Raw genomic sequence first — 10,000 nt, 5'->3', positions numbered from 1 at the left:
CGAACCACCTTGGAAGTTGCTTTGGTGTGGTTGAAATCACGTAAAAAGTGCTTCGAACCACCTTAAATGTTGTTTGGATGTGGATGAAATTGCTTAGTTCCTAGTTTTTTTTTTTTTTTTTTTTTTTTTTTTTTTAAGTTTTTAGTTAAAGAAAAAAAAAGTTTTTCGGTTGGAATTACGTAAAAAGTACTTCGAACCACCTTGGAAGTTGCTTTGGTGTGGTTGGGAATACGTAAAAAGTGCTTCGAACCACCTTGGAAGTTGCTTTGGTGTGGTTGGGAATACGTAAAAAGTACTTCGAACCACCTTGGAAGTTGCTTTGGTGTGGTTTGGAACTCGTAAAAAGTACTTCGAACCACCTTGGAAGTTGCTTTGGTGTGGTTGAAATCACGTAAAAAGTGCTTCGAACCACCTTAAATGTTGTTTGGATGTGGATGAAATTGCTTAGTTCCTAGTTTTTTTTTTTTTTTTTTTTTTTTTTTAAGTTTTTAGTTCAAGAAAAAAAAAGTTTTTCGGTTGGAATTACGTAAAAAGTGCTTCGAACCACCTTGGAAGTTGCTTTGGTGTGGTTGGGAATACGTTAAAAGTACTTCGAACCACCTTGGAAGTTGCTTTGGTGTGGTTTGGAACTCGTAAAAAGTACTTCGAACCACCTTGGAAGTTGCTTTGGTGTGGTTGGGAATACGTAAACAGTACTTCGAACCACCTTAAATGTTGTTTGGATGTGGATGAAATTGCTTAGTTCCTAGTTTTTTTTTTTTTTTTTCTTTTTAAAGTTTTTAGTTAAAGAAAAAAAAAGTTTTCCGGTTGGAATTACGTAAAAAGTGCTTCGAACCACCTTGGAAGTTGCTTTGGTGTGGTTGGGAATACGTAAAAAGTGCTTCGAACCACCTTGGAAGTTGCTTTGGTGTGGTTGGGAATACGTAAAAAGTACTTCGAACCACCTTGGAAGTTGCTTTGGTGTGGTTGGGAACACGTAAAAAGTGCTTCGAACCACCTTGGAAGTTGCTTTGGTGTGGTTGGAATCACGTAAAAAGTGCTTCGAACCACCTTAAATGTTGTTTGGATGTGGATGAAATTGCTTAGTTCCTAGTTTTTTTTTTTTTTTTTTTTTTTTTTTTTTTTTTTTTTTTTTTTTTTTTTTTGTTTTTTTTTTTTGTTAAGTTTTTAGTTAAAGAAAAAAAAAGTTTGTCGGTTGGAATTACGTAAAAAGTACTTCGAACCACCTTGGAAGTTGCTTTGGTGTGGTTGGGAATACGTAAAAAGTACTTCGAACCACCTTAAATGTTGTTTGGATGTGGATGAAATTGCTTAGTTCCTAGTTTTTTTTTTTTTTTTTTTTACGTTTTTAGTTAAAGAAAAAAAAAGTTTTTCGGTTGGAATTACTTAAAAAGTGCTTCGAACCACCTTGGAAGTTGCTTTGGTGTGGTTGGGAATACGTAAAAAGTGCTTCGAACCACCTTGGAAGTTGCTTTGGTGTGGTTGGGAATACGTAAAAAGTACTTCGAACCACCTTGGAAGTTGCTTTGGTGTGGTTGGAATCACGTAAAAAGTGCTTCGAACCACCTTAAATGTTGTTTGGATGTGGATGAAATTGCTTAGTTCCTAGTTTTTTTTTTTTTTTTTTTTTTACGTTTTTAGTTAAAGAAAAAAAAAGTTTTTCGGTTGGAATTACGTAAAAAGTGCTTCGAACCACCTTGGAAGTTGCTTTGGTGTGGTTGGGAATACGTAAAAAGTGCTTCGAACCACCTTGGAAGTTGCTTTGGTGTGGTTGGGAATACGTAAAAAGTGCTTCGAACCACCTTGGAAGTTGCTTTGGTGTGGTTGGGAATACGTAAAAAGTACTTCGAACCACCTTGGAAGTTGCTTTGGTGTGGTTGGAATCACGTAAAAAGTGCTTCGAACCACCTTAAATGTTGTTTGGATGTGGATGAAATTGCTTAGTTCCTAGTTTTTTTTTTTTTTTTTTTTTTTTTTTTGTTAAGTTTTTAGTTAAAGAAAAAAAAAGTTTTTCGGTTGGAATTACGTAAAAAGTACTTCGAACCACCTTGGAAGTTGCTTTGGTGTGGTTGGGAATACGTAAAAAGTGCTTCGAACCACCTTGGAAGTTGCTTTGGTGTGGTTGGGAATACGTAAAAAGTACTTCGAACCACCTTGGAAGTTGCTTTGGTGTGGTTGGAATCACGTAAAAAGTGCTTCGAACCACCTTAAATGTTGTTTGGATGTGGATGAAATTGCTTAGTTCCTAGTTTTTTTTTTTTTTTTTTTTTTTTTTTTTTGTTAAGTTTTTAGTTAAAGAAAAAAAAAGTTTTTCGGTTGGAATTACGTAAAAAGTACTTCGAACCACCTTGGAAGTTGCTTTGGTGTGGTTGGGCATACGTAAAAAGTGCTTCGAACCACCTTGGAAGTTGCTTTGGTGTGGTTGGGAATACGTAAAAAGTACTTCGAACCACCTTGGAAGTTGCTTTGGAGTGGTTGGAATCACGTAAAAAGTGCTTCGAACCACCTTAAATGTTGTTTGGATGTGGATGAAATTGCTTAGTTCCTAGTTTTTTTTTTTTTTTTTTTTTTTTTTTTTTTTTTTTTTTTTTTTTTTTTTTGTTAAGTTTTTAGTTAAAGAAAAAAAAAGTTTTTCGGTTGGAATTACGTAAAAAGTGCTTCGAACCACCTTGGAAGTTGCTTTGGTGTGGTTGGGAATACGTAAAAAGTACTTCGAACCACCTTGGAAGTTGCTTTGGTGTGGTTGGAATCACGTAAAAAGTGCTTCGAACCACCTTAAATGTTGTTTGGATGTGGATTAAATTGCTTAGTTCCTAGTTTTTTTTTTTTTTTTTTTTTTTTTTTTTGTTAAGTTTTTAGTTAAAGAAAAAAAAAGTTTTTCGGTTGGAATTACGTAAAAAGTACTTCGAACCACCTTGGAAGTTGCTTTGGTGTGGTTGTGAATACGTAAACAGTACTTCGAACCACCTTAAATGTTGTTTGGATGTGGATGAAATTGCTTAGTTCCTAGTTTTTTTTTTTTTTTTTTTTTTTTTTGTTTTTAGTTTAAGAAAAAAAAAGTTTTTCGGTTGGAATTACTTAAAAAGTGCTTCGAACCACCTTGGAAGTTGCTTTGGTGTGGTTGGGAATACGTAAAAAGTGCTTCGAACCACCTTAAACGTTGTTTGGATGTGGATGAAATTGCTTAGTTCCTAGTTTTTTTTTTTTTTTTGAAGTTTTTAGTTAAAGAAAAAAAAAGTTTTTCGGATGGAATTACGTAGAAAGTGCTTCGAACCACCTTGGAAGTTGCTTTGGTGTGGTTGGGTATACGTAAAAAGTGCTTCGAACCACCTTGGAAGTTGCTTTGGTGTGGTTGGGAATACGTAAAAAGTACTTCGAACCACCTTGGAAGTTGCTTTGGTGTGGTTGGGAATACGTAAAAAGTACTTCGAACCACCTTGGAAGTTGCTGTGGTGTGGTTGGAATCACGTAAAAAGTGCTTCGAACCACCTTAAATGTTGTTTGGATGTGGATGAAATTGCTTAGTTCCTAGTTTTTTTTTTTTTTTTTTTTTTTTTTTTTTTTAAGTTTTTAGTTAAAGAAAAAAAAAGTTTTTCGGTTGGAATTACGTAAAAAGTGCTTCGAACCACCTTGGAAGTTGCTTTGGTGTGGTTGGGAATACGTAAAAAGTGCTTCGAACCACCTTGGAAGTTGCTTTGGTGTGGTTGGGAATACGTAAAAAGTACTTCGAACCACCTTGGAAGTTGCTTTGGTGTGGTTGGGAATACGTAAAAAGTACTTCGAACCACCTTGGAAGTTGCTTTGGTGTGGTTGGGAATACGTAAAAAGTACTTCGAACCACCTTGGAAGTTGCTTTGGTGTGGTTGGAATCACGTAAAAAGTGCTTCGAACCACCTTAAATGTTGTTTGGATGTGGATGAAATTGCCTAGTTCCTAGTTTTTTTTTGTTTTTTCTTTTTAAAGTTTTTAGTTAAAGAAAAAAAAAGTTTTCCGGTTGGTATTACGTAAAAAGTGCTTCGAACCACCTTGGAAGTTGCTTTGGTGTGGTTGGGAATACGTTAAAAGTACTTCGAACCACCTTGGAAGTTGCTTTGGTGTGGTTGGGAACACGTAAAAAGTACTTCGAACCACCTTGGAAGTTGCTTTGGTGTGGTTGGGAATACGTAAAAAGTACTTCGAACCACCTTAAATGTTGTTTGGATGTGGATGAAATTGCTTAGTTCCTAGTTTTTTTTTTTTTTTTTTTTTTAAAGTTTTTTGTTTAAGAAAAAAAAAGTTTTTCGGTTGGAATTACGTAAAAAGTGCTTCGAACCACCTTGGAAGTTGCTTTGGTGTGGTTGGGAATACGTAAAAAGTACTTCGAACCACCTTGGAAGTTGCTTTGGTGTGGTTGGAATCACGTAAAAAGTGCTTCGAACCACCTTAAACGTTGTTTGGATGTGGATGAAATTGCTTAGTTCCTAGTTTTTTTTTTTTTTTTGAAGTTTTTAGTTAAAGAAAAAAAAAGTTTTTCGGATGGAATTACGTAGAAAGTGCTTCGAACCACCTTGGAAGTTGCTTTGGTGTGGTTGGGAATACGTAAAAAGTGCTTCGAACCACCTTGGAAGTTGCTTTGGTGTGGTTGGGAATACGTAAAAAGTACTTCGAACCATCTTGGAAGTTGCTTTGGTGTGGTTGGAATCACGTAAAAAGTGCTTCGAACCACGTTAAATGTTGTTTGGATGTGGATGAAATTGCTTAGTTCCTAGTTTTTTTTTTTTTTGTTTAGTTTTTAGTTAAAGAAAAAAAAAGTTTTTCAGATGGAATTACGTAAAAAGTGCTTCGAACCACCTTGGAAGTTGCTTTGGTGTGGTTGGGAATACGTAAAAAGTACTTCGAACCACCTTGGAAGTTGCTTTGGTGTGGTTGAAATCACGTAAAAAGTGCTTCGAACCACCTTAAATGTTGTTTGGATGTGGATGAAATTGGTTAGTTCCTAGTTTTTTTTTTTTTTTTTTTACGTTTTTAGTTAAAGAAAAAAAAAGTTTTTCGGTTGGAATTACGTAAAAAGTGCTTCGAACCACCTTGGCAGTTGCTTTGGTGTGGTTGGGAATACGTAAAAAGTACTTCGAACCACCTTGGAAGTTGCTTTGGTGTGGTTGGAATCACGTAAAAAGTGCTTCGAACCACCTTAAATGTTGTTTGGATGTGGATGAAATTGCTTAGTTCCTAGTTTTTTTTTTTTTTTTTTTTTTTACGTTTTTAGTTAAAGAAAAAAAAAGTTTTTCGGTTGGAATTACGTAAAAAGTGCTTCGAACCACCTAGGAAGTTGCTTTGGTGTGGTTGGGAATACGTAAAAAGTGCTTCGAACCACCTTGGAAGTTGCTTTGGTGTGGTTGGGAATACGTAAAAAGTACTTCGAACCATCTTGGAAGTTGCTTTGGTGTGGTTGGAATCACGTAAAAAGTGCTTCGAACCACGTTAAATGTTGTTTGGATGTGGATGAAATTGCTTAGTTCCTAGGTTTTTTTTTTTTTTTTTGTTTTTTTTTTTTTGTTTAGTTTTTAGTTAAAGAAAAAAAAAGTTTTTCGGTTGGAATTACGTAAAAAGTGCTTCGAACCACCTTGGAAGTTGCTTTGGTGTGGTTGGGAATACGTAAAAAGTACTTCGAACCACCTTGGAAGTTGCTTTGGTGTGGTTGAAATCACGTAAAAAGTGCTTCGAACCACCTTAAATGTTGTTTGGATGTGGATGAAATTGCTTAGTTCCTAGTTTTTTTTTTTTTTTTTTTTTTTTTACGTTTTTAGTTAAAGAAAAAAAAAGTTTTTCGGTTGGAATTACGTAAAAAGTGCTTCGAACCACCTTGGAAGTTGCTTTGGTGTGGTTGGGAATACGTAAAAAGTACTTCGAACCACCTTGGAAGTTGCTTTGGTGTGGTTGGAATCACGTAAAAAGTGCTTCGAACCACCTTAAATGTTGTTTGGATGTGGATGAAATTGCTTAGTTCCTAGTTTTTTTTTTTTTTTTTTTTTTACGTTTTAAGTTAAAGAAAAAAAAAGTTTTTCGGTTGGAATTACGTAAAAAGTGCTTCGAACCACCTTGGAAGTTGCTTTGGTGTGGTTGGGAATACGTAAAAAGTGCTTCGAACCACCTTGGAAGTTGCTTTGGTGTGGTTGGGAATACGTAAAAAGTACTTCGAACCACCTTGGAAGTTGCTTTGGTGTGGTTGGGATCACGTAAAAAGTGCTTCGAACCACCTTAAATGTTGTTTGGATGTGGATGAAATTGCTTAGTTCCTTTTTTTTTTTTTTTTTTTTGTTAAGTTTTTAGTTAAAGAAAAAAAAAGTTTTTCGGTTGAAATTACGTAAAAAGTACTTCGAACCACCTTGGAAGTTGCTTTGGTGTGGTTGGGAATACGTAAACAGTACTTCGAACCACCTTAAATGTTGTTTGGATGTGGATGAAATTGCTTAGTTCCTAGTTTTTTTTTTTTTTTTTTTTACGTTTTTAGTTAAAGAAAATAAAAGTTTTTCGGTTGGAATTACTTAAAAAGTGCTTCGAACCACCTTGGAAGTTGCTTTGGTGTGGTTGGGAATACGTAAAAAGTGCTTCGAACCACCTTGGAAGTTGCTTTGGTGTGGTTGGGAATACGTAAAAAGTACTTCGAACCACCTTGGAAGTTGCTTTGGTGTGGTTGGAATCACGTAAAAAGTGCTTCGAACCACCTTAAATGTTGTTTGGATGTGGATGAAATTGCTTAGTTCCTGGTTTTTTTTTTTTTTTTTTTTACGTTTTTAGTTAAATAAAAAAAAAGTTTTTCGGTTGGAATTACGTAAAAAGTGCTTCGAACCACCTTGGAAGTTGCTTAGGTGTGGTTGGGAATACGTAAAAAGTGCTTCGAACCACCTTGGAAGTTGCTTTGGTGTGGTTGGGAATACGTAAAAAGTACTTCGAACCACCTTGGAAGTTGCTTTGGTGTGGTTGGAATCACGTAAAAAGTGCTTCGAACCACCTTAAATGTTGTTTGGATGTGGATGAAATTGCTTAGTTCCTAGTTTTTTTTTTTTTTTTTTGAAGTTTTTAGTTAAAGAAAAAAAAAGTTTTTCGGTTGGAATTACGTAGAAAGTGCTTCGAACCACCTTGGAAGTTGCTTTGGTGTGGTTGGGAATACGTAAAAAGTGCTTCGAACCACCTTGGAAGTTGCTTTGGTGTGGTTGGGAATACGTAAAAAGTACTTCGAACCACCTTGGAAGTTGCTTTGGTGTGGTTGGAAATACGTAAAAAGTACTTCGAACCACCTTGGAAGTTGCTTTGGTGTGGTTGGAATCACGTAAAAAGTGCTTCGAACCACCTTAAATGTTGTTTGGATGTGGATGAAATTGCTTAGTTCCTAGTTTTTTTTTTTTTTTTTTTTTTTTTTTTAAGTTTTTAGTAAAAGAAAAAAAAAGTTTTTCGGTTGGAATTACGTAAAAAGTACTTCGAACCACCTTGGAAGTTGCTTTGGTGTGGTTGGGAATACGTAAAAAGTGCTTCGAACCACCTTGGAAGTTGCTTTGGTGTGGTTGGGAATACGTAAAAAGTACTTCGAACCACCTTGGAAGTTGCTTTGGTGTGGTTGGGAACACGTAAAAAGTACTTCGAACCACCTTGGAAGTTGCTTTGGTGTAGTTGGGAATACGTAAAAAGTACTTCGAACCACCTTAAATGTTGTTTGGATGTGGATGAAATTGCTTAGTTCCTAGTTTTTTTTTTTTTTTTTTTTTTTAAGTTTTTAGTTGAAGAAAAAAAAAGTTTTTCGGTTGGAATTACGTAAAAAGTGCTTCGAACCACCTTGGAAGTTGCTTTGGTGTGGTTGGGAATACGTTAAAAGTACTTCGAACCACCTTGGAAGTTGCTTTGGTGTGGTTGGGAACTCGTAAAAAGTACTTCGAACCACCTTGGAAGTTGCTTTGGTGTGGTTGGGAATACGTAAACAGTACTTCGAACCACCTTAAATGTTGTTTGGATGTGGATGAAATTGCTTAGTTCCTAGTTTTTTTTTTTTTTTTTTTTTCTTTTTAAAGTTTTAAGTTAAAGAAAAAAAAAGTTTTGCGGTTGGAATTACGTAAAAAGTGCTTCGAACCACCTTTGAAGTTGCTTTGGTGTGGTTGGGAATACGTTAAAAGTACTTCGAACCACCTTGGAAGTTGCTTTGGTGTGGTTGGGAATACGTAAAAAGTACTTCGAACCATCTTGGAAGTTGCTTTGGTGTGGTTGGAATCACGTAAAAAGTGCTTCGAACCACCTTAAATGTTGTTTGGATGTGGATGAAATTGCTTAGTTCCTAGTTTTTTTTTTTTTTTTTTTTTGTTAAGTTTTTAGTTAAAGAAAAAAAAAGTTTTTCGGTTGGAATTACGTAAAAAGTGCTTCGAACCACCTTGGAAGTTGCTTTGGTGTGGTTGGGAATACGTAAAAAGTACTTCGAACCACCTTGGAAGTTGCTTTGGTGTGGTTGGAATCACGTAAAAAGTGCTTCGAACCACCTTAAATGTTGTTTGGATGTGGATGAAATTGCTTAGTTCCTAGTTTTTTTTTTTTTTTTTTTTTAAGTTTTTAGTTAAAGAAAAAAAAAGTTTTTGGGTTGGAATTACGTAAAAAGTGGTTCGAACCACCTTGGAAGTTGGTTTGGTGTGGTTGGGAATACGTAAAAAGTGGTTCGAACCACCTTGGAAGTTGCTTTGGTGTGGTTGGGAATACGTAAAAAGTACTTCGAACCACCTTGGAAGTTGCTTTGGTGTGGTTGGAATCACGTAAAAAGTGCTTCGAACCACCTTAAATGTTGTTTGGATGTGGATGAAATTGCTTAGTGCCTAGTTTTTTTTTTTTTTTTTTTTTTTTTTTTTTTTTTTTTTTTTTTTTTTTTTTTTTTTGTTAAGTTTTTAGTTAAAGAAAAAAAAAGTTTTTCGGTTGGAATTACGTAAAAAGTACTTCGAACCACCTTGGAAGTTGCTTTGGTGTGGTTGGGAATACGTAAACAGTACTTCGAACCACCTTAAATGTTGTTTGGATGTGGATGAAATTGCTTAGTTCCTAGTTTTTTTTTTTTTTTTTTTTTTACGTTTTTAGTTAAAGAAAAAAAAAGTTTTTCGGTTGGAATTACTTAAAAAGTGCTTCGAACCACCTTGGAAGTTGCTTTGGTGTGGTTGGGAATACGTAAAAAGTACTTCGAACCACCTTGGAAGTTGCTTTGGTGTGGTTGGAATCACGTAAAAAGTGCTTCGAACCACCTTAAATGTTGTTTGGATGTGGATGCAATTGCTTAGTTCCTAGTTTTTTTTTTTTTTTTTTTTTTTACGTTTTTAGTTAAAGAAAAAAAAAGTTTTTCGGTTGGAATTACGTAAAAAGTGCTTCGAACCACCTTGGAAGTTGCTTTGGTGTGGTTGGGAATACGTAAAAAGAGCTTCGAACCACCTTGGAAGTTGCTTTGGTGTGGTTGGGAATACGTAAAAAGTACTTCGAACCACTTTGGAAGTTGCTTTGGTGTGGTTGGAATCACGTAAAAAGTGCTTCGACCACCTTAAATGTTGTTTGGATGTGGATGAAATTGCTTAGTTCCTAGTTTTTTTTTTTTTTTTTTTTTTTTTTTTTTTTTTTTTTTTTTTTTTTTTTTTTTTTTTGTTAAGTTTTTAGTTAAAGAAAAAAAAAAGTTTTTCGGTTGGAATTACGTAAAAAGTGCTTCGAACCACCTTGGAAGTTGCTTTGGTGTGGTTGGGAATACGTAAAAAGTGCTTCGAACCACCTTAAATGTTGTTTGGATGTGGATGAAATTGCTTAGTTCCTGGTTTTTTTTTTTTTTTTACGTTTTTAGTTAAAGAAAAAAAAAGTTTTTCGGTTGGAATTACGTAAAAAGTGCTTCGAACCACCTTGGAAGTTGCTTTGGTGTGGTTGGGAATACGTAAAAAGTGCTTCGAACCACCTTGGAAGTTGCTTTGGTGTGGTTGGGAATACGTAAAAAGTACTTCGAACCACCTTGGAAGTTGCT

At 35.2% G+C, this 10,000-nt stretch overlaps 1 long non-coding RNA gene across 1 annotated transcript in view; it reads left to right on the top strand.

Annotated features, from left to right (window-relative positions):
- The first annotated feature begins 1,091 nt into the window (after window positions 1-1,091).
- LOC131271306 (uncharacterized) overlaps window positions 1,092-10,000 on the top strand; it is a 122,551-nt gene continuing 113,642 nt past the window's right edge. The window contains exon 1 of the long non-coding RNA XR_009180109.1: window positions 1,092-1,163. This is a non-coding gene — a long non-coding RNA (uncharacterized LOC131271306). The remainder of the gene's footprint in view (window positions 1,164-10,000) is intronic.

Source organism: Anopheles coustani, unplaced genomic scaffold (assembly GCF_943734705.1).
Source record: "Anopheles coustani unplaced genomic scaffold, idAnoCousDA_361_x.2 scaffold_50_ctg1, whole genome shotgun sequence".
NCBI classification, from domain to species: Eukaryota; Metazoa; Arthropoda; class Insecta; order Diptera; family Culicidae; genus Anopheles; species Anopheles coustani.
Note: the sequence above shows the minus strand (reverse complement) of the source record. Positions and strands in the feature narration are given on the sequence as shown.